The sequence below is a fragment of the Eleutherodactylus coqui genome, chromosome 7 (genome assembly GCF_035609145.1).
Source record: "Eleutherodactylus coqui strain aEleCoq1 chromosome 7, aEleCoq1.hap1, whole genome shotgun sequence".
NCBI lineage: Eukaryota > Metazoa > Chordata > Amphibia > Anura > Eleutherodactylidae > Eleutherodactylus > Eleutherodactylus coqui.
The window spans coordinates 141,353,059-141,377,500 of record NC_089843.1 but is presented as its reverse complement, the minus strand read 5'-3'; positions in this window follow the sequence as shown (position 1 = coordinate 141,377,500).

The following is a 24,442-nucleotide window of genomic DNA, read 5'->3' as shown; positions in this document are numbered from 1 at the left end:
ACTCTGCACCACATAAGGCCAGATGTAGCAAAGTTTTAAAAAACTTAAAAGGGACATAAAAAATGGAGTAGTAAATTAAAATAAATTTCTCTGCGCTCATAGGAAACGTATGCAGAAAGAAAATAGTACTTACTGGAAAAGGAGGGGGATCTATGTCTAGAAACCTCTTTCCCCTTGGATGTGCAACCAGCAGCTTGACCAAGAAGTATTTTGTTCAAAAATGTAATCGTATAACAGGGTACAACAGGGTATAAATGAAGGGTACAACAATACAACGCGTTTCGGCATCAGCTCGTCGCCTTTCTCAAGCAACTATAAAAAAGTTAAAAGTGCTTAAAATGAAGCAAGATCGAATACTCACCTATCTCGGTAGCTTCCCATCCAGTGCTGCAGTCCCAGTGCCCGCCACTTGGAACCTGGAAGAAGCGGCGGGTGGTTACGTCATCAGTAGTTTACAACTGGACAACCTCTTTAAGTTAAAAGGGTTTTACGTGACATTAAAAAAATTTTTAACCGCTTAAAATGAAAAAAAATTAAACACTCACCTATCTCAGCATCTCCCGGTCCAATGTGCAGTACTGATGCCCACTGCATGGAACCTGAGGAAGTGGCAGTCACGTGCCATTCATTGTACATGTGGCTGCTTGGCCACTCACAGGCTTCAGCAGTGATTCTTCTATGGCTGCTGAAGCCTGTAAGTGGCTGAGTAGTCACTTGCACAATGAATAGCATATGACCGCCACTTCTTTAGGTTCCGTGCAGTGGGCACCAGTGCTGCTGCTTTGGAACCGGAGATGCTGGGATAGGTGAGTGTTTAATTTTTCTTCATTTTAAGAGGTTTACATCTTTTATGTCACATAAAACCCCTTTAACTTAAAGAGGTTGTCCAGTTGTAAACTACTGATGACTTAACCTTAGGATAGGTCATCAATAGTTAATCTGCAAAAGTCCGCCGCCAGGGAACCTCTCTAATTAGCTGTTCTCCGGGCCAGTGTGCTCATCCAAGAGGCAGACAGCTCTGTTCTCACTGTAGTGGCCAGGCCTGGTACTGCAGACAGTGTTACCATTGAAGAGAATGGGAACTTTGCCTGTAATACCAAGACAAGCTACTATGGTGAGAACAGAGATATCTGTTTCCTGCAGAGATGAGCTCAGTGCCCAAGTGCAGCGGAGTGGCAAACAGCTGATCATCGTGGATCCCAGATGACATGTCCTTTCCAATCTGCTGTTGATGGCCTGTCCTAAGGATAGGCCATCAGTAGTTTACAACTAGATAATCCCTTTAACTGTGATAACTTGCTGTAACATGATATCTTATTGGAACAATGACAAAAACCATTGAAAAGGTACTGAAGGGCAAATAAACTGCCACAGAAGTTTTTAACATGCTACTTATCAAGGTAAACTATAGTAGATCTGTAGCTCCATCTTATGCATATTAAAAGGCATAGTAAATTTTACAAAATGTTGACTGTAAAAATTGTAGCTCTTATATGCTTTATTGCAGAAACGGTTCACCTACAATAAACTTAGCTATTGGTGACTATTGGATGGGGAAGCAAATAGTGTGGGTGAATCAGTGGGCGTAAATTAATTGGACATTACATGGGCTCTTTTGTAGAGGCTAGCTGATGGATTCCCTCTTTAACTGTAAGAGGCCGAGTAGATAAAATCCTACTAAGAAATATCAGAAATATACGTAACGACAAAAAAAGCAAACTGATGTTCCAAGAAATCTAAATATCTTATATGTGTCAAGTCCACAGACAGTGAGATTTTTCACTGACATCTATTGTTACGTTCTTGGTCTTTGTTGACACAAAGCACAATGTAATTCTTTAAATTCTGCACATATCTAACAAGCATTTAACAGCTACAAGGTAAACTCTTACTTTCTATAATGCAATTGTACGTAAAGTAGTATTTGCTGTTTTGACCAATCTATAAGGTAATAATTAGAGATGAGCGAGCGTACTTGCTAGGGCAGACTACTCGAGCGAGTAGTGCCTTATGCGAGTACCTGCCCGCTCGTCTCTAAAGATTCGGGTGCCGGCGGGGGAGAGCGGTGAGTTGCAGGATTGAGCAGGGAGGAGCGGGGGGGGGGGGGGGGAGTGAGAGAGAGATCTCCCCCCATTCCACCCCACTCTCCCCCGCCGCTCCCTGCCCCCCACTGGCACCCGAATCTTTAGAGACGAGTGGGTAGGTACTCGCATAAGGCACTACTCGCTTGAGTAGTTTGCCTTAGCGAGTACACTCTCTCATAGTAATAATAAATACCATTTTAATCATTTGTATGTCCTCCTGTATGGGGGGGTGTTGTCTTTGGGGTACCTCAGTTTCCTACCACACTCCACATGGTATTAGATAACTTTGCATTGTGAGCCCACATGATAACAGATCCTGATATCAAGTGACGTACGGCACTGCAGAATATGTATGTACTACATACATGAGTAAAATAAGATAATAAATAAAAGTAATTAATTACATCATGCCTAATACAACAAAGTTCTTAGTGCATCTTGATGGATTAGTAGGCAATACTACCAAAAAGTTACTGTCATAGTTGGAAAGACTGCTCAATTCTTTTGGCCACCTAATGGAGAAAAGAAATAAAAGAAATATTGCTTAAAGAGGTTTTATGGGGAAAATACTATTGATGACCTATCCTTAGGATAGATCATCAATAGTTGATCAGCTGGGGTCCATCACTCAAGATACTGACCGATCAGATGATTATGCACACACAATTACATAGTGCTTGTAGCTGCAATTGGGAGCTGTCTCTGCAGTTACAAGTGCCAGCCACTATGCAGAGGTGGGAGCAGAGACTTCCGATGAGGATAGGTCATCAATAGCATTTTTCCTGGAATTCCCTTTAATTCCCTTATGACTCAGTGGCTGTTTGTACAACACAATGTTGCACCTATAATTGTGATCTTCCCAGAAAATAGTTATATACTGTACTAGCTGATATACCTGGCCTCGCCCGAGTTAATTTGATACAGGTGTTTATGTGTTGTTTGCACGGAAAGTTTTAAGAAGTGAAGGTAACTTTAGAGTAACTGAGGAATAAAATATGTATACACATAGAGGAGCATTAGATTCTCCTCAGGCTGCATGTACCGATGTCCCTCTGCAGAATGTGCCACCCCTCCCACGCTCCTCATTTAGGACCTAAAGAATGGTTGTGCCAAATTTCACGCTTATACGACACCGGGAAGTTACATTACCTAGGGGTGCACTTACTTTTGCAATTATCATTAAATAATTGAGCTGTGACCCCTTTTCTTTTCCTATTTAGGACCTAAAGAATGGTCATGCCAAATTTCATGTTTGTATGACACCAGGAACTTAGAGAATTAGATTAGGTACATTACATAGGGGTGCCAATATTTTTGCACTTAGCATTGAATTTTCAATTTGTGACTCCTTTAATTTTCCTACTTAGGACCTAAAGAATGCTCCTGCCAAATTTCATGTTTGTATGACATCGGGAAGTTAGAGAATTAGATTTGGTACATTACACATGGGTGCCAATACTTTTGCACTTAGCACTGAATTTTCGAATTGTGACCTCTTTACTTTTCCTAGTTAGGACTTAAAGAATGCTCCTGCTAAATTTCATGTTTGTGCTACACCGGGAAGTTAGAGAATTATTGGCGAATCTGCCAGTCAGTCAGTGAGGGCTTTCACCTTTATATATATAGAAGATGTGTGCATTTATTATATATCTCAGTGGAGGATATCCTTGTGTTCCATCTTGTTTGTAATTCCAAATCTGGCTTTTAAATGAGATCTGGGTTAGTCCTGTTATATATTTAAATTATTATTTTTTTTAAAGCAGTGGGATAAGACCCCTGTGAAACTGAGGTCCTACTGTGAGATGATGGGTAGATACTGAGGTAATCTTTCTTTAAAGAAATTATAAACAAGAATGAGCGCTTGAGATAATACCTATCACATATAGCCAAGACACAAGACAGCAGATATTGAGGAGGTGAAAGGTTATAATTGTTCTGTTTTCCTACAACAATAATAACACACTTTCCATGCAGCTTTCTGAACCCATTATCCTCTGAGCTCATGAGTCTACATTACCAGAAGAGTGCGTTCACAGCTTTACAAGAAGTGTCCTAGACATCGCTCGCAGTCATTGTGCATAAATTCTAAATGCAGCAAGGGCTGCCACATATTTTCATTTTAGTGACAATTTAAAGCACTTCCATTTATTTTAGAGCAGTTAGAGACCAGCGTTTAAAGTATTTTTATGTGTTCTTAAAGTTAACCCATTGTCTTCACCCAAGACCTCATTAGCATAGTTGCCGTAAAATATCAACTAAAGTAAAAGTTAGTTGACATTCTGTTTAATGTAGAGGTATAATTTAGGTAAATCTTTCTGCTTTATCATTCTTAGTTAGAGACTGATTCAACAAATGTTCTCTTCAATAGGCTTTTCTACAAATAAAACAAATAAAATGTCTTTAATTAGTTGGGGCAGAGGGAGCATGAACATCTAAAATATGGAGGCCTAGGACCTGAGGGTACCCAACAGCCAGACATCTGCCCCTCTAGTGCAGGGGTGGCCAAACCTTTAAAATATGGGGTCTAATTTTTATGGAGTCAGAGTATGCGATTTATCCAGGGGTTCAGAGACAGGCACATGTGGCATGCAGAAAATTGCTCTCTCAAGTATGTTGGTAGCTCAGAATTTACTGCTTAGCAAACATTTCTGTAGTGTATGTGCTGTGACCGAGACACAAGGCACAACACTGAGGAGGTGGTGGGGGTAGAGATGGCACTTGTCACGGTGGCTCTACCAAACTCCTCCCCAGAGGGACGCATACGGCTTGAGCCAAGGCACCGCTAGGTATTTTCCAGCCAATGCTGGGACAGCGATTACCTGTATAGGAGTGTAGTGGACTTGAGAATTTGTCACTTGTGACGCCACTGTTCCTTCGAACCGTTGGTTGTCTGGTGGGTAAAATAATAGAGTCCACACACAGTTATAATTGACTACCTCAATCACTGGGCAGGGACAGTGACTGGAACTTTACTTCTTTAAGGTAACTTTGACACACCAGTGCAGGAAAAACAGTTAAGCAAGGGAGGAGAACACAGGATGACACCGGGCCTACAGTCCTAGTTATCTGTATGATGCCACTCCTGAACAAACACACAGACTGCGGGACACAGGATGAAACCAGGCCTACAGTCCTAGTTATCTGTTCGACTCCGCTCCTGGACAGACACAGCGGAGGTGAACAAAACACTCCACAGAAACTCACTTGCGCTTAGTAGCCTGAACATTGCACAGCAGGCTCTTTTCTCCACTTACTCTCTACCTAGGGGTCCTAGGATGGGAACATCAGGATGCCTCTCCTCAGTTTCCATTCTTCACCGCATAAGGGTTGAAGGTACCCCCATGCGACCGGCACTCTCCCTCCACACGCTACCGTTGAAGCAATGAAACTCCCTCTCTAACTCCATGCAGGTATATATATATATATATATATATATATATATATATATATATATATACATATATATCATACAACATTACGTAACAAGACAGTTTGATACAATTTCCCCAATGTCTAATGTTATCATGGGACTGAGAGACAGCAGGTTGGTGACTGAGCTGTGCTGATGTCAGAAAAAAGACTGAGAGAACTGCTGATTCTGGTACCCAGGAGAGAGGGGAGGATTGTTATCGGACCACACCTGTACCGACCTTGTTGCCAGGTGCCAAATTGGTAGATACGGAAGCCTGCAATGAGACGATTGCTAGCAATATCTATGAATAACACAAAAGCACTACATGTTATATCAAAACGCGTCTCATGGGAACCCACAGGGAATTCTCTTTAATTGAAGACATTGCCAGTTTTTATACAAAGGGCGTTATCATACAAAGGTTACTATTACAAAGGTTACAACAATTATTGATCATAAATCATAAGGCTTATCGACATCTACAAAACAGTCTCAAAGCTCTTAAGGTTCATCTAGACAAGAAAATAGTTACAATCATGGTATTGTTATCTCATTATACACTGTTGACTATTTCTTTATGTTAACATAATTTAGTATTGCTATTTTTCCTATTGACTTCTTTAATCTATTAATCCTTGTTACCAGTACTACAAAGCATAGGTTTTAGTCTTCTATATAAGGGCCAATAGTCCAATCAGATAAGAATTACATACACTTATTGTATTCTGAAACGTAGCAGTTTATGTGCCATGAGAACCCTATGGTGAGTTATGTTTGGGGTTTGAACAGTAAAATACATCAAGTATCACTGTAAATCAATGCAAATTGCCATTATTGTTTGTCACGTAAACTGTCTTTGCCTTACTTTTGTCATTGAACGGTATTGCAGGTACCAGGGGTGCCATTGGCACCAGGCAAAACTGGTAAGACACTAGGGTCTTAGGAGGCCAATGGCGATCTTGTAAAGCCAGAGGTAAGATAGAAACAAGACCACTCTGAGTCCAAGGCCCATAAACACCTAGCACCATCCCTGATTAATATGATCCAATTAGCATGTAAATGTCCTCCTATGTATGATAATTGTGACGATTTTGTGTTCAGAGAATGGCCATCATTGACTATTTGAACTTGTAAAACATTTTCACATGGAAAAGAAATATTTGTTCTATGTGTTGTCTATAGTCTTTGATGTAGCAGTGGTTTCTTTTGTGTTTATAATCAGTAGAAAGTTGCAAAACTAGTTCTAGTCCCAATGCATTGCTGTGTGCTGAGAGATTCATAATGCTTTAAATAACACAGTGTAAAAATTGGCTGGTTGTACAAGAAAATCAGTGGTCCTTGTTATCTGTGCAGATGGCAGCACATGGTTTTATTTGGTCCACTTCCCTGCCAGAGGAATCTTTGTCAAAAATGTAGCAAAAACAACGGACGAAGTTAAGGGGTCACAAAGAATGGTGATGTACTGTATGGTAAGCAGATGAGGTGTATCATTAAAACTGCCAGATAAGCCGGGTTGTAGTTTGCCAAGCTTTTCTTGGCATCGGTGGAAATGCAAATCAACCACATCTCTCCATATCTGTAAGATTACTGCTGCTGGCTTCCTCAATATTTCATTGCAAACAAGACTTTCAAAATATGCTTTTTTTCTATAAACTTGTAACATATTTGTGTTCATAAAATTAAGCCCAAAACATCCCATCCATCAATTATGACATCTAAAGAATGTAAGAGCATAAAAATACCATATCAACATATGGCGCAGCACAATAATTAGGTGACTGTAATCGCTTTTTGAAACATTGAACAATACTTGTATTTCCAAGATGGAAGCATTCTTCTGTCTAAGCTCAACATCTGCAAAGTGTCTTGTTTGTTAATCCTGTCAGAGTAAAACATTTACGGTACGAAATTTCATGTGGATTGGAATTTTTATATCCAGAATAATGTGTTTAGCAGAACTCTTTTTCTTCCGTTCCGACACCAGTGATATAGAATGGAAGTCTGTGTTCAGGTTATTGCACAGAAAAATGTGCAATGCAATGAAAGCAATCTCAAACAAAGAAACAAGATGAGGACAAAGAAGGGAATGTGTGATACAAATCAATGTCATAGAAAAGATTACACTCGGATTTTTAATGTTCTGACTTCTGTGCACTTGGCAATAACTAAAAATGGTTGCAGGTAATTTCCAGTGTGTTGTTTCTGCCAAGTTATTGTATTTTGTGTCTTCTGTCTGCAGACTCCATGTTCATCTCTTTCACTGTGACTGCAAGTAAGCAGAAGTTCTGGCTCATTGCTGAGCAAAGATCTCAGCAGTTCTGAAAAGCTGACATATTGTTCATAATCAAAGAATTTATCAAATGATTGGAATATATACATCCTTTGTCCTGGTAGTTACTGGAGAAAAGCTTTTAAAAGTTATGAACTATCGTGGAAATTTGGAGTTCCATTTCGTAGTGGTAAACTTACACTGCATTCAGTCACTATGTACGGCATATTTATCTGCCTATATAGGGTTCTATCTGCCAGCTAGAAGTCCAATAAGTATGCTTTTTTATGTTGGTCTGGATTGCCTTTGTTTCCAACTACTGTACTGAAAAGCAGAGACCATTTTTATTAGAATGTTATGCCCAAAGATGCATTTTCTACTACGTAGTATAGTCTATGGCAAACATATGCAACTGTATTTGCATCTTCAGAAGCTTATAATTTAAGCTAAAATGTAAATGCAATTCAAAATCGACACATTCGGAAAAGCATAAATATGGGGAGATTGAAAGAATCAGAAGGCCTTATAACCTATGAGGAAATAGGAGTGTTATAGGAGATGAAAAGTGCCTGTTCTGTACAACGGTCCAGCCATTTTTAAAATAAATAGGGTAGTATACATAGTTCTGTATGAACCACTTACCAGCCAGTATGTATGTATGTGGGCTAAAACACATAGACTAGAGATGAGCAAGCGTACTCGGATAAGCACTACTCGCTCGAGTAATGTGCTTTATCCGAGTATCGCTGTGCTCGGGTCTGAAGATTCGGGTGCCGCGGCTGACAGGTGAGTCGCAGCGGGGAGCAGGGGAGAGCGGGCGGGAGAGAGGGAGAGAAAGATCTTACCTCCGTTCCTCCCCGCTCTCCCCTGCAGCTCCCCGCTCCGTGCCGGCACCCGAATCTTCAGACCCGAGCACAGCGATACTCGGATAAAGCAAATTACTCGAGCGAGTAGTGCTTTTCCGAGTACGCTCGCTCATCTCTAACATAGACGTGTTTTTGTCCCGCTATAACGGGACAAAACCAAACCATTGATTTCAATGGTTTAGTTTTCACTAGTGGGATTCTCGCCCTTACTATTAAATATTAATGCAATGTGCATGAAAGATAGGGAAGGACCTATTTTCCCGCAGTTTTTTTCAAACTCCTGCACTATGGTGCGGAGTTTGAACAGCTGGATAAGAAAAAAAAAACCTGTTCATGCGCAACTACGCTTCGTAGCATTGAGCAAAGTTGGCATACAGCTGTGTGAATCTGTCTTCAATATATAAAGTCCATAAGGACTCCTTCACACAGACATATGTAGGCGTGTATTTGCATGGGCAATATGCAGAGAATAGTACTCATTGATTTCAATGGGTTTGTTCTCACTTTCCTTTTTTGCTCTTTTTGTGAGCATTTGTGCACCAAGGGCCCCCTTAGAAGTCTATGGGAGGTATGCAAATGTACAATCCGCTGCACAATTCTGTGAAAAAAAGATCATGTCTGGACCTCATTCACAGCACAAATACATCGCACTGAGATGTGCCTGCTTTAGAACCTGCTCTACTTTTTTGTGTATTTGCGCACAGAAGGGCCCCATAGAAGTCTACAGGGGATGCGCAAATTCGCACACAATACGCTAGGGAATGTGCAGTGCACTTCGCAAAAGCATGGGGAAATTTAAAGATCTGGACTTCATTAGGCTAAATAGCCTATAAATCAGGGCAGGAGGGTGTCACATGCGCATATGAACATTGCCTGCGTGTGCAAAAAGTACAATGCTATGCGCAGACAGGCCCACCAAAACAAGGCAAATGTATTTGCACATACATCCATTTGAAGCCGCCTTTAGGGTGTATTGGGTCTTGGGAATATTGTGATTAGGTTCTGAATGTCGAAGTGTGATAAATGAGAAAGAATTAGATTAGGGGATGTGATAAGCCTCCCTAAAAAGATGTATTTTTAGGACATGTTTTAAACTGTGAGTATTTGTGATTAATTTGATTGTCCAGGGCAGTGCATTCTAGAGAACTAGCAGCTAGAGAGAAGTCTTGGAGATGGGAGTGGGAGGTACAGATCATTAGCAGAATGGAGAGCATGGGTAAGGTGGTAGACAGAGAGAAGGGAGGAGATAAGGGAGGAAATATAGGATGGTGCAGTACTGTAAAGAGCTTTATGGGTAACCAGTGCAATGACTGCAAAGCTGTAGCCAGGATTTTCTGCACTTGGGGCAAGCATGCACCTTGGTCCCCTCCCACCTTTCCCCTCCACCACCACTAACATACACACACACACACGCATCTAAAGTTTTGGGGAGTTTTAGGGGAGTTATTAAATGTAATATATCTTCAATTTAAAGTAAGGCCCTGTTCATACAACAATAATGACATACGCTGGGGGGAACTTCACATAGGCATATCAGCAATTGCGCATGCTTCAGTGCAGCATATTAGTGTGTGAGTGAGGCAGATTTGCGTGTAGTATCGCATTTCAATGTACTTTTTGTACATGCAGGACATTTTAATTTGCGTACAGTAGATGAACATACCCCAATTTAAAAGACTATTTAGCATAATAAGGTCTAGATGTGTTCTTTTTTTACAGAATTGTGCAGTGTGTTCCGCATTTGTGCGTACATTTAGCACATATTTGCGCACCTACCATAGACAGCTAATGGTGCGGGTTTTGAGGAAAACTTTCCACTGCTGATCTGCTGCAGTATGTCCATTGCAGACATTCCGCAGAAAATCAGCGCCGTGTAGACTCACCCTGAGGGAATGTTTACACAGTGAAAATGCTGTGGATATTCTGCAGGGGAAAATTCCATGGGAAAATCTGCAGCATTGTCGCACAAGACACAGAGCCAAAGTACGTATCATCGGTGTGGATGATAATTTCTGAGAATACCATATTCCCTCTTACCTCCAAAGTCCTTGCGCGTCCTCACTAAAGGCCACCAGATGGCTGGAATATCAGAGGTAAAATTATTCAATGTTATAGGCCACACCAAGCCACAACCCTGGTCACACCCCCTTTTGGTAGGGGTGCGCCATGGTAAAAATGTTTTCACAGTGGTGCCCCAAGGCAGAAAAGTTTAGCTAACATTGCCATGCACACATGCAACACAATGTGTATACACAGTGCAACAGGGTGAGAGGTGTGGTCTGGAGTGGAAGGTATGTATCACAGAGGTTATTAGCCTCTGTGATGTAGTCCTGTCCTCTTTTACTCCAGGCCAGATCTTACAACCAGTCCAGCATGCCATTTAAGGAGACAGGTGGAAGTTAGAGAGAGGTGTGTGTGTGCCTGGGAGATTCAGGCTGCAGTTAAACTGTGAGTTCCTTTGTGAGCAGAAAGGCGCTGTGGACAAGGTGCTGCATGGTTCCAGCAGGACCCCTGGGGTACGCCTGCCCTTGGACTAGAGTCTGAAGATACTGAAGGCGTAAGGACCCGCTGTGCTCTGGACATCCACAGGTCTGTGCAAACCTATGGACTTGTATGGTTTCCTCAGCTGAGGATTTACTCGCTTCACCTACGGACTGTGGAGGTTTAAACTTAAAAAGAGACTTTGTTGTTTCCATCATTTATTATTTCTCTGGAGACCCAGTCGTCTATGTTTTCTGTTAAAGATTATATAAATAAACCCAAACAAGAAGAAAAGTGACCGTTTGGTGTGTTCTTTAACCCCCGCTGTGCTACAACAGATACACAGTATATACAGATACACACATTGTAAATACAAATATACACACACACGGTATATACACACAAGCACACAATATATACACACTGTATACAGACATAGAAACATTATACAGTGGTACCTTGGGTTGCGAGTGCCTCAGCTTGTGAACTTCTTGACTTGCGAGCAGGCTCTCTCCCGAATTTTTGCTCTCATTTAAGAGCAAAAACTCAGGTTACGAGCCTGCTCACAAGTCAAGAAGCTCGCAAGCTGGCTCGAGAGGGGGTCTAATACCTACCGCCGGCATTCTGGTCCTCGCAATGGTCTGCGGTGCTGCTGCAGGCTGCTGTGTCCTCCGCATTCAAGCCCCGCTTTCAGGAAGAAATGCTCTGTCGTGTGGAGAAGGACGCGACAGCCTGCAGCAGCGCCGTAGACCATTGTGAGGACCGGAACACCAGTGTTCTTTTTTTACATGTAGTGTAGTTAATTTCGCCATTGAAATGAATTTGAAACGCCATTAATTTAGAACGCATTAATGGCATTTCAATTAATTTCAATGGGGAAAAGGGCTTTTGACATACGAGTGTTTTGGCTTAAGAGCTCTGTCAAGGAACGGATTAAACTCGTAAGCCAAGGAACGACTGTATACACAAATACACTATATATACACAGATACACATGAAAAGGAAATGGGAATGAATCCATTGGAATTAATAGGTTCTATTCTTTGTGCATTTGTGCAAGCAAATACGCCTATGTGGAGGAACTCTGAGCGATGGATCATGGAAATCAGCATTTCTGTCCTTATACTGTAATGCCTGCAGCCTGGGCACCATTAGGGACCTGATAGATTCCCTTTAAAGCACTGTAAAATATGTTGCACTATTTATAAAGGTGACTATTATTATTTTCCGAATTAGAGCAGTTTTCCAAGATATGCACTTTTTTTAAGTGTAGCAAATATTCTAAAATACTCCCCAGCTCAATCACCCGCCCGCCACTTGGGACCAATTGTTGCAATGGTGATGCATGAGTGACCACCACAGCCAATTGTTGGACTTAGCGGTATATGACTCTATATGACCGTAGTCCGGCTTTATGTCTTAGAACATTTCTTACATTTAGAAAAATAATGTATATCTCGAACAACCCTTTACAAAACATAGCAGTGCTTGTATCCTGTAAAGCAAGAGATCCTGGCTGCTCTGATAGTAAGTGATATGCCTATTATGTCATACAGCTCGTTGCCCAGCCCTAATAATACGGTTGGAATGCTTATGATTTGTATGGAGCATTATGGCGGCTTCCCACGGATGTATTTGTGAGCACAATACTCAGATAATAGAACCCATTGATTTCCATTCTCATATTGTTTTTGCGCGTGCATTATGCCCATGTGAAAAAATGCAGAATGCTCTATTTTAGTGAGCATTTGCGCACCAAAAGTCCCATAGGAGTCTATTGGGTCTGCGCAAATGTACACCCAATACACGTGTAATTGCACATTAAGCTTCGCAATTTCATCGAAAAGAAAACACATCTGGAACTAATTATGCTACATAGCCTTTTAAATCACGGCACGGCCCAAAAAGTACAGTAAAATGTGCAAAAGCGTGGTGTTCACGGTACAAATACGTTGCACTAACATGTGTCTTTCTGTGCATATGCCCGTGTGAAGCTGCCCTTCATATGGAACCCATAAATTTCTATTATAATGGGGTACAACTCTGATTTCATATGCTGGCATACGTTTTTTACATTTCTTTCTTTTGGCATTGTGGTATGCTCCATCAGATTCCATATTAGGCCTCGGTCAGACGACCGTTTTTTTGCCGCGATTTGCGGATGCGCATGCGATCTGCGCATATATAGAACCATTGCTTCGCAATGGGATCGGTCACATGGCCGCTTTTTATGCGGATGTCCAATAAATTATAGGACACGAGGAATCATAGATGTTATTCAATAGCTGAGAGCTACCCCTCATTGGTCCTTGCGCTGAGCCAATCAGAGGCAGCACTCACTCACCCATTCATGAATTCATGAATGGGTGAGTGAGAGCTGCCTCTGATTGGTGAGGGCTGTGACCAATCAGAGGCAGCCCATTCAGCAGGCGGGGATTTTAAATCCCCGCCTGCTGAATACTACACAGAGCAGTTCAGGAGAACTGCTGGCTGGGCGCGGCTGAACTCCGGCTGCAGGGGCAAGGTGAGTATATATATTTTTTTTATTTTTACACATTTTTGGATGGTTTTCAGGGAAGGGCTTATATGTTTAAGCCCTTCCCAAAAATTCATCCCACGCTCGCCGGCAGCCCATTGCTTTCAATGGAGCCGGCTGTATTGCTGGCTCCATTGAATTTCAATGGGCGGACAGCGCTGCTTTGATTGGGCCCGTTTCGCCGAAAACGCTGCTAGCTGCAGATTTTTCGGCGAATCGTCGGCCTTGTCACGCGATTTGCGGATGCGCATCCGTCATGCGATCCGCAAATCACGGCAAAAAACGGTCGTCTGACCGAGGCCTCACTGTGTAATACTTTCAAGAAGGAGTAATTCTATAATATGGTACCATACAGCGCCACACATATTGTAGCGTCTTAGTAAGGAGGCACAGAGACTCCATGCGCTTCTTTACGGCCTCCTTCTGCCATTTGTATAAGGCCTAACTCCGACTTGGAAAACAATTGCTAACTCGATAATAAGTTACAAACTCAGCTATCCTACTCCTGTTAATTGCTTATAAAGCCTAATTGACAATAGTGTTTTACAATTGTCTATACAGTCATTGTAACAATCTCCCATTATATATTCCAGTAAGAATTCTTGAAGGAAAAACACATAATTTTAAACCAAACCATAATACTTTAGATTTTTTATTTTCTATGTGGATGATATAAATAGGCACAGCTACAATCTTCTATTTACTTAGTTCTTAGAAAATCCATGAGACATTTACTTACAGTATTAGTTCAGCTCCAATCTCATTCCCTTCACCTTTAAAGAAGAATTGATCAAAAACTCTGATGCTTGTCAAAGAATAGGATTCTTTGAATAACTTACACATTTTTACCGCACCAGTAGAGCGTCATTGAAAGTGTATTTTCCATTCAATGCCCTCAAGTCATTTATTTAATTGACCATATACCTATTTCATTTTCTATTCAATAGCAATATCGTATGTGAGAGACTTGAGTTAATTGAGAAGAATTCTAAGGAATAACCATTCTGATCCAAGTAAATGGAATGAAGCGGATATTAACCAAGAGTAGAGGAGAGCTATTGTTCTTTTTTCATCAGAGTTCTCCAGGCCCCGTTCTGTGCTGCTGATCTATTGACCATATTATATATACTTTCATAGCACATGTCTATGTGAGATCCATGCAGTGAACCATGTAAATGGAGCAGCACTATAAATAGTTGGAAAGTGTTGTGAATTATTATGTTATTACAGAAATTGCACAAATAAAAACACAATATCTATAAATTTATATCTACAAATTTCAGATGCATCTGGCTTAATTACAGTTGCCTGCCTACAATGCAATAAAGTCTAAGGTGTAAAGAATAAATAAGTCATATTTTAATTAGTCTATTTTAAAAATCCGTTGAGACCAATCCTCTGTGTAAATATTGTACTGTACATACAGTAGGTAATTAACTTTATTTGTTCTTTGATTTAAATACTTGTTACTAAATTACTACGTTTGTTTTCAACCACCAAAGGTCTACAGCGGTAATAACAACAGCTCTAGATTTTGTGTAAATCGTCTATGTGAAAACTATAAAAGTGTCACAATGAGACACCTGCTTGATGAAGCCATCCTGTTCTTCACCCCATCTTCCTTAACCCCCTCTTTTCATGTTGCCTTATACCTTTTCTCTCCAAAACATTGGTTTATAAAGGATTGTTTAGATTTGCTGACAATTTTGACTATGATGATGATTTATCATTTCAGTCGTTGCCGATTTCCGGTCACCTTGTGGATCAGCATGCGTCATGCTTCCCTGTCTTTGGCCGCTTCCTTCAGATTTTCCACAGTCATGTTCGTGTCAAACTTGACTGTGTCTAGCCAGTGTGTTCCTTGGTGTCTTCTTCTTCTTCTGGACCCACTGACTGTGCCGAGCATTAATGTTGTTTCAAGAGAATTAGCTCGTATGACATGGCCAAAGTATGAAAGCCGTTCTTTGGTGATTTTACTTTCTAGTGGTACTTTTCATCTGACACCGTCTAAAATCGCCATATTTGTGACCATCTATGTTCAGGGTATGCGCTGCATACGCCGCCAGCACCACAGCTCAAAGGCCTTGATCCTTCTTCTGTCTACTTTCTAGAGTGTCCAGCTTTCGCATGTAGACTATAGGACATACCAATTTAGAGGTGCAGCTAGACTTTCTTTCAATCAGGGCAAAGATCCAGCTTGGCATCCCCACCTCCAAAACGTAAGCCCGTTCGCTGCCCTTCTCAATTAATGTAGTTTTTATATTCATGTATATTCGCTTGTACATAACTGAATTATAAAATAAACAGTAGGGACATAGCCAGGAAGAAGGTCGTGCACACTGAAAAAGAAGGCAGACTCAGTACTCAGCACTGTGCAGGTGGAAAGATATGACATAGCAAGAGTGCAATGGTTACCACATGGACAGTGGCTGGACATTTTTTTAGGAGTGACAAGACACTTTGGTTTTCTGAGTAGCTCCAGTGGCTCCAGTGCCTCTGTCAGTGACAGGGCTTCTCAAAGTTTTTCTACTCAGGTCTCACCCAAACAAATACTACCACTCTTCCTTGAACAAATACCACTGTTCAGCATCTTTATTACTCCCCAGCAGCTCCAACTGAAGCCATCACACAGCACACATAATACTCTCTATCAGCACCACATGACAGTACAGCACAATATCCCTCCTCAGAAGAGCCAAATAGCATAGTACAGCACTACTGGTAGCAACATTGTTCCTTTTCCTACCCTTCCTGCACTGACAACAGCATTGTTCCCATTCCCACTTTTCCACCACTGATGCCAACAGTGTCCTTCCCACCCCTCCACCCTTTCAAAAACAGCAGCATTGTACCCCTATCTACTCCTCCTCAGGTAGAGTAGCATGTTGACCCATTCCACTCCTTCCCAACAGTATTGTCATGCCCCTTTCTCAGACCTCACCACTGATGGTAGCATTGTGTCCCTCCTCACCTCTTCCCCACTGGCCTTAGTTTTGTCCCCCTTCTCAAGTATCCAAAACTGGCAGCAGCATCCCAACAACAAAAGCAGACACAAAGTGATACTAGAGGTGAAGGAAGAGTGTCAGGAGAGCCCTGCAGCTTCATCTTTTACCTCTTCTGTGGCACACTTCTAGCCTCCAGAAGTCTGGACGTAATCTAATCACAGTTCCTTTACCCCTTCTAGACATGGAGCAGCATTGATATTACAGGGGATCATGCAAGACTTGTATTTTAAGTGCAGTTCCTGTTTTGTACGTCAGAAGCACTGGTTTAAGATATCAACTAATGCTGCAGCCACTGGGAATGGTCATGTCTATGAGAGTGCCAGGTGGCTACACCATCAACTGATATTTTTTTAGACTTCCAGGCTGGAACCCCGCTCTATCCTGACTGCGCCTGAGGCATATGCCCCACCTGCCTCCCATTTAGCAATTGCTCCCATTTGATTTCTTCTGCTCTTCCTTCCAGATACCACAAATTTTTTTACTCTCATTATTTGGTAATAACCCAATTTCTTCTCATGTGCCTTTTGATAATTTGGATACTTCCATTAAGGGCCTGATTTTAGATATTTATAACATACTTTCAATTGAAGTATTAATTTCCATCTTGATCAGTCTCCTTAACAACCAATATGAACAATGTGAATCTTTTTTGGTCAGCCTATTCCCCCAGACATATGGCATCAAATAAGGAAATAATCAGCAAAAACCTCTAGCCAGTGCAAATTGCTACTGTTCTGGTAACATACAACAGATCTCCTACATAGTTGAAACGCTTCCATTCCCGACCACTGCTGGAGATGAGTTATACCAAGGAGAACTCTTATCTGTCTCTTTTTGTACATGACCACGAATTTGTCCTCTTTGGACTGAAAATCTCTGTAACACAGGTTTTGATACTCACTATACATGACCTTTAGACTCTATGTCCTACCTTCTAAACATCCATGCTTTGAAGTTAGGCTGACAATTTATCAGTCCTCTCCTTTATATACTCACTGTTGGACAAGAAAATCTTCTCCTTTTAGGCCTAAATTGTATTCAATATTCAAAGTTACATGAGGTATGTGATGCCTCTCAGTCCTCCTATAAAACAAAGTTGAGCTCCTTAAGGCAATCTGGACCACTTGGGATACCTACTGGATTTTGCAATATCCCTAGTTTTTCCAAAATTCATAAATAAGTACTACTCCGTTCTAACTACATCATTTTGTGTCTTTGATGTAGTCTATCATTGATATATTATGAAACTTTTACTCAAAATGTCTATCCCTTCTCCCAATCCACTTGTCCCCCCCCCCCCCCCCTAGTTCTTTCTTGTTTGCCTTTGTAATTTCGGTCGATTTCTAATAAATTTAGTAGGTGATATGTTAATCTAACCAGCTTATTTTTTTTAGTCATTTAATTGAAGAACAAATCTATTCAAACAATCACAGCATTAATATTTTGCTTCATAAATGAAATGAAATAAATATTTATAGAACAATGAAAACTTGTATTGTGAGTATTTGCAATGGAAGAGTTTCTACCACCGATGCTGATAAATCATAGCGTATCCATCTGCGCTAGAATCTCCGTTCGAAGCCTAAGGCTACACAGGAGGCTGATAAGAAAACACAAAGAGCCATATCGCTATAATAATTGCTGTTTCTACCTCACATAACTATGTGGTTTGTCTGAAAAGCTTTTCGTGTAGAAGTTGTACTAGAAGAATTGTACTATATATCCCGAACCTTATAACATTTTTCAGGACACCTTCTATTTGTACAGATACATTTTTCATAGGGAATGATATTATTAATCATATCTCTCCTTTGGGCCATAGTTGGAGGTTGTCTGTCCATCACATTCATCACCACCGCCTTGCGTACCAAAAAAAAAAGTATTTCACATAATAAGTTCTGTACATGGAGTTGTCATTGTTTGGTATTCAGAAGTCCCAGTAAACAAATCTCTGGGGCTCTTGGTACTGGAATCCCAACAGCCTTACTAATCAAATGAGTCACTTTGGACCAAAATGTTTCAATCTCAGGACATCCCCACATCAAATTAAGAAAATCAGCATCCGGTGTGAAACATCTATGACATTGGGAACTAGTTTGACTCCCCATCGGATATCTTATAATATTTTAGCTGTAGCTTAATAACATTTATCTATAGATCTTAATCCCCTTAGTACTTGACTTGGCTTTGATTGCAGGGTGTCTTGCTCACTAAATTATATATATTTTTTGGTAAACTAATATTTACCATCCAATCTTTAACTGTTCTCCACAAATCTACTGAAAGATAAAGGGAATAAAATCAATTGTCAAATGACGATAACACCTGTTAAGTGGCGGAATATGTTCGCGAATGACCAGACAGTAATTGAAGTTGATGTGCTAGAATCAGAAAAAATGAGCAAGTGTAAGGATATGAGAGGCTTTGACAGGGCCAAATTATGATGGTTAGATGACTGGGTCTCATCTGCTTAATGGCAGGTCTCGTGAGGTGTTCCTTTTATGCAGTGATTAGTACCTACCTAAAGTGCCCAAAAAGGACAATTGAGGAACCTGCAGCAAGGTAATGAGCACCCAAGGCTCATTAATGAGCATGGGGAGCAAAAGCTAGCCCATCTGGTTTCATCCCACAGAATAGCTGTATTCCCCATAACATCTGCATAGGCTATCTCTGTAGTTTGTATGCCACTATGACTGCTTGCTTATAAAACCCTACTCCCATGCTTTCTATATGTTCCATAAATGAGGTTCCCAAGACAGAAACAGGTGTATACAAGCAAGAATAAATGACTGTATACAGTATGTTTAAGATGCATAGTTACGTGTGCACTAGTCTTATAATGGAGGGATTTATTTTTCTTCCTACTTAGGAGCAAGTATTAACCTCTTAGTGACCAAGCCTGTTTGCGCCTTAATAACCAGGACAAATTTTGGAAATCGGACATGTTTCACTTTAACATGGAATAACACAGTAAAAGTTTTGCATATCCAAGTGATTCTGACATTATTTTTTCGCCACATATTGTGCTTCATTTAGGCGGTAAAAATAGACTGATATAATTTGTGTATATTTATTAAAAGTGCCAAAATTGGAACATTTTTTTTTTTAAATCGTAATTTTTTTCACATTTTCAACTGCAATATCCCAAATATGGGCAAAGATAATAAAGACATTTTTGATAAGATATATATTTCCATCTGTTTACTTTATTCTGGACGCATATTTGAAAAACTTTTGTATTTTTTTAACCGTTTAGGAGACGTACAAATTTAAAATGAATTATTAACATTTTGAGGAACATTTTGTTTTCCTACACCAAGCCAAGATTGCAGAGGCTCATAGGTGTCAGAATGATAGATACCTCCACAAATGACCCCATTAAAAAAAATACGCCTCTTAATATATTCATTGAGGGGTGTCATGAGTATTTTGACCCTATGTTTTGTTTTCAGGCATTAATGCAATTTAGAAAAGAAAAAATAAAATTTCATATTTTTGCAAATATTTTGTTTAAAAGACAGGATTATTTTCTATAATGCACATGAAAATGAGGAATTGCACCTCAAAATGGAGACCCCTGATTGTCCTGAGTTCAGAAACATACCCGTTGTGGCCCTAATCTTCTGTCCAAATGTACAACGGGGCCCAAACCAAAAGGAGCAGCTGGTGGCTTTCAGAACAGGCATTTTGCTTGAAGGCGTTTTAGGCCCCATTGCCTACATGTAGACCCCTTGAGCGGACTAAACGATGGAGAACCCCCACAAATGACTCCATTTTGGAAACTAGACCCCTTAACAAATTAATCCTGGGGGTGTACTGCGTATTTTGACCCCCAAATTTTTTGAATGATTCTAAGCAAAGCGGAAGGAAAAAATTTTTTTTTTTTTATCAATTATGTCATTTTAAAAACAGTTTTTTTTGGAAAGCACACATAAGAATGAAGACTTTCACCCCAAAATTGATACCCCTGTTATTTCCGTGTTTACAAACATACCCATTGTGGCCCTAATATTATGTCCGCATGCATAACGGGGCCCTAAATGAAAGGAGAAGTAGGTGGTTTTCAGAACAGATATTTGCTTGAAGGGATTTTAGGCCCCACTGCCCCCATGTAGAGCCCTTGAGTGGCCAAAATGATGGAGAACCCACACAAATGACCCATTTTGAAAACTAGACCCCTTATCAAATTCATCTAGGGGTGTACTGTGTATTTTGACCTCACAGTTTTTAAATCAATCAAGGTAAAGCAGAAGGCAAAAGTTACTATTTAAATTTTTTTGGTAATTGTGTCATTTTAAAAAAATGTTTGTACAGCATACATAGGAATGAAGACTTTCACCCCAAAATAAATCCCGCCCTTTGTTCTGTGTTCAGAAACATACCCATTATGCCCCTAATCTTCTGTCTGGATGCACAACGGGGCCCAAACGGAACGAAGCATCAAACTTTAACGGTGTTTTAACTTTTACATGATCGTTATTATCCATTGGATAATGGTGATCACGTGACCAGAAACCATTCACCGCAGCCCTTGGTTACTGCTCCAAGCTCTCGGCTACCTTTAGTAGCCAGGAACAAGGAGACTTTAAATTTCCTGGGCCCTCCCCAGCTTTTGCGCTTGCGACCACTATTTTGGCGATGGGAGCTTGCGGCAAAACTGGGGAAAGGGCCACAGATAAGGATCCCATCGGGGGACATTGACGCAGGCCTTAGCTAAGTAATTTCACCTCCCCTCACGGTTCGGATCTGTGACGGGACATAAGACTTTAGCTCTTTTTCACTTTTACATGTTCACCATTATCCATTGGATATCAGCGATCACATGACCAATAACCATGTACTGTGGCCCCCTGGGAGAGCTCTAGGCTCTCAGCTACATTTAGTGCGGGGAGATTATAAATTACCCCAGCAATCTGAGGCTTTTGCGCATGCGTCCGTCACTTTAGCGATGGGCGCATGCGCAGAAGCCGGGGAAAGGTCCGTGGATAATTAGGTACCTAATTTCATATCCCTTTATGAATATGATCCATGAGGGGATCATACACTTTTTAAAACTTTTTTTAAACTCGGAACTGCATACAGGGGCTCCTAGGGACAGCTGCCTGCTCTCGGCTACTCAGCCTAGCTGGGAGCAGGGAGTTTTTAAATTTCCAGTGTCTCCTGGCCCTCTGTGCATGCATGTGACATAATAACATCTGGCGCACATGCGCAGATGCCGGCGTCAGGTCCTGCAGAACCAGAACTCCATGGAACATCACGAAGGGTGGGAGTGAGTATTCTCAGCTCCTGTTACGGATTTGATCCATAAGCAGAGCTGAAACCTTAACTTTTATTTACTTTGTATTGACTTTAATGTAATCGCCGGACCGGGAAGGTGGTGGTGGGGGGACTGGGAAGTCCCGCGGCCAAGGATGGCAGCCCCAGGATGTCGGTTACCTCTGGTAACTGACAGCATGGAGCTGTCACAACCAGAGCCTGCAGGGTTTTCATCTCCAGAGGAAGCATGTTTTTACGTCCTCGGGGCTTAAAGCCCAACAGGTCAGGCAATGGGGTGGTCACTAAGGGGTTAAAATGCAGAAATAACACACTACAGTTTTCCAGGTCTTAATCATTCCTACAGATAATTATTTAGTAGTATTGCTTTATGTTCCAAAAAATGTTTTTCAAAGGATTTTTATAGTTTTCACATAGACAATAGAGATGAGCGAACGTACTCGTCCGAGCTTGATGCTCGGGCGAATATTAGCGTGTTCGGGATGCTCGTTACTCGTAACGAGCACCATGCGGTGTTCGGGTTACTTTCAGTTTCATCTCTGAGACGTTAGCGCGCTTTTCTGGCCAATTGAAAGACAGGGAAGGCATTACAACTTCCTCCTGTGTTGTTCCAGCCCTACACCACCCCCCTGCTGTGAGTGGCTGGGGAGATCAGATGTCACCCGAGTATAAAAATCGGCCCCTCCCACGGCTCGCCTCAGATGCCCTGTGAGTTAGCTGAGGGAAAGTGCTGTTCTACTGGAGCTGCTGTAGGGAGAGTGTTTGTAGTGAGTGTAGGCTTCAAGAACCCCAACGGTCCTTCTTAGGGCCACATCTACGTGTGTGCAGGCTGCTGTTAGCAGTGGAGAAATTTTTTTTTTTCCTCAAAATCGGCAGCGCAGAGCATTGCACCCGGCATTAGGGACAGAGGTGGTGCTTAGGCAGGGAGAGTGTTAGGAGTGAGTGTAGCCTTCAAGAACCTCAACGGTCCTTTCTAGGGCCACATTTAACCGTGTGGAGTACTGTGCAGGCTGCTGTTAGCTGTGTTGCTTTTTTTTTTTTTTTCTCAAAATCGGCGGTGCAGAGCTTTGCACCCTGCATTGATACTACAGGCACAGAATTGTGTAGGCAGGGCCACAACACAGTTATTAGTCATTGAATAGGCACAGTGGGCCTTTCCTTTTAAACAAAAGGGAAAAAAGTATATTTGCCCTGCCTCTGTCAGTCCTAAGGGCTCTGGGTACGTGTGTGCTGCGTGGAGAACGTAAAAAAATCAGACGCAACCAGCTACGGTTGAGTGCAGGCTTGCGCCAATTTCTTTCCTGCCTGGGAAATACCTGCTCTGCCACAGTTTATAACTCTGCAACAGTAAAGTTCTGTGACACTTTTGCAGGGCCGCAACACAGTTATATTAGTCATTGAATAGGCACAGTGGGCCTTTCCTTTTAAACAAAAGGGAAATAAGTATATTTGCCCTGCCTCTGACAGCCGTCAGGGCTCTGGGTACGTGTGTGCTGCGTGGAGAACGTAAAAAAATCAGACGCAACCAGCTACGGTTGAGTGCAGCCTTGCGCCAATTTCTTTCCTGCCTCGGTAATACCTGCTCTGCCACAGTTAATAACTCTGCAACAGTAAAGTTCTGTGACACTTTTGCAGGGCCGCAACACAGTTATATTAGTCATTGAATAGGCACAGTGGGACTTTCCTTTTAAACAAAAGAGAAAAAAGTATATTTGCCCTGCCTCTGTCAGTCCTAAGGGCTCTGGGTACGTGTGTGCTGCGTGGAGAACGTAAAAAAATCAGACGCAACCAGCTACGGTTGAGTGCAGGCTTGCGCCAATTTCTTTCCTGCCTGGGAAATACCTGCTCTGCCACAGTTAATAACTCTGCAACAGTAAAGTTCTGTGACACTTTTGCAGGGCCGCAACACAGTTATATTAGTCATTGAATAGGCACAGTGGGCCTTTCCTTTTAAACAAAAGGGAAAAAAGTATATTTGCCCTGCCTCTGTCAGTCCTAAGGGCTCTGGGTACGTGTGTGCTGCGTGGAGAACGTAAAAAAATCAGACGCAACCAGCTACGGTTGAGTGCAGGCTTGCGCCAATTTCTTTCCTGCCTGGGAAATACCTGCTCTGCCACAGTTTATAACTCTGCAACAGTAAAGTTCTGTGACACTTTTGCAGGGCCGCAACACAGTTATATTAGTCATTGAATAGGCACAGTGGGCCTTTCCTTTTAAACAAAAGGGAAAAAAGTATATTTGCCCTGCCTCTGTCAGTCCTAAGGGCTCTGGGTACGTGTGTGCTGCGTGGAGAACGTAAAAAAATCAGACGCAACCAGCTACGGTTGAGTGCAGGCTTGCGCCAAATTCTTTCCTGCCTGGGAAATACCTGCTCTGCCACAGTTAATAACTCTGCAACAGTAAAGTTCTGTGACACTTTTGCAGGGCCGCAACACAGTTATTAAACTTATTATTCATTCACTAGAGGCAGTGGGCCTTTCCTTTTTAAAAAAAGTTAAAAAATTATATTTGGCCT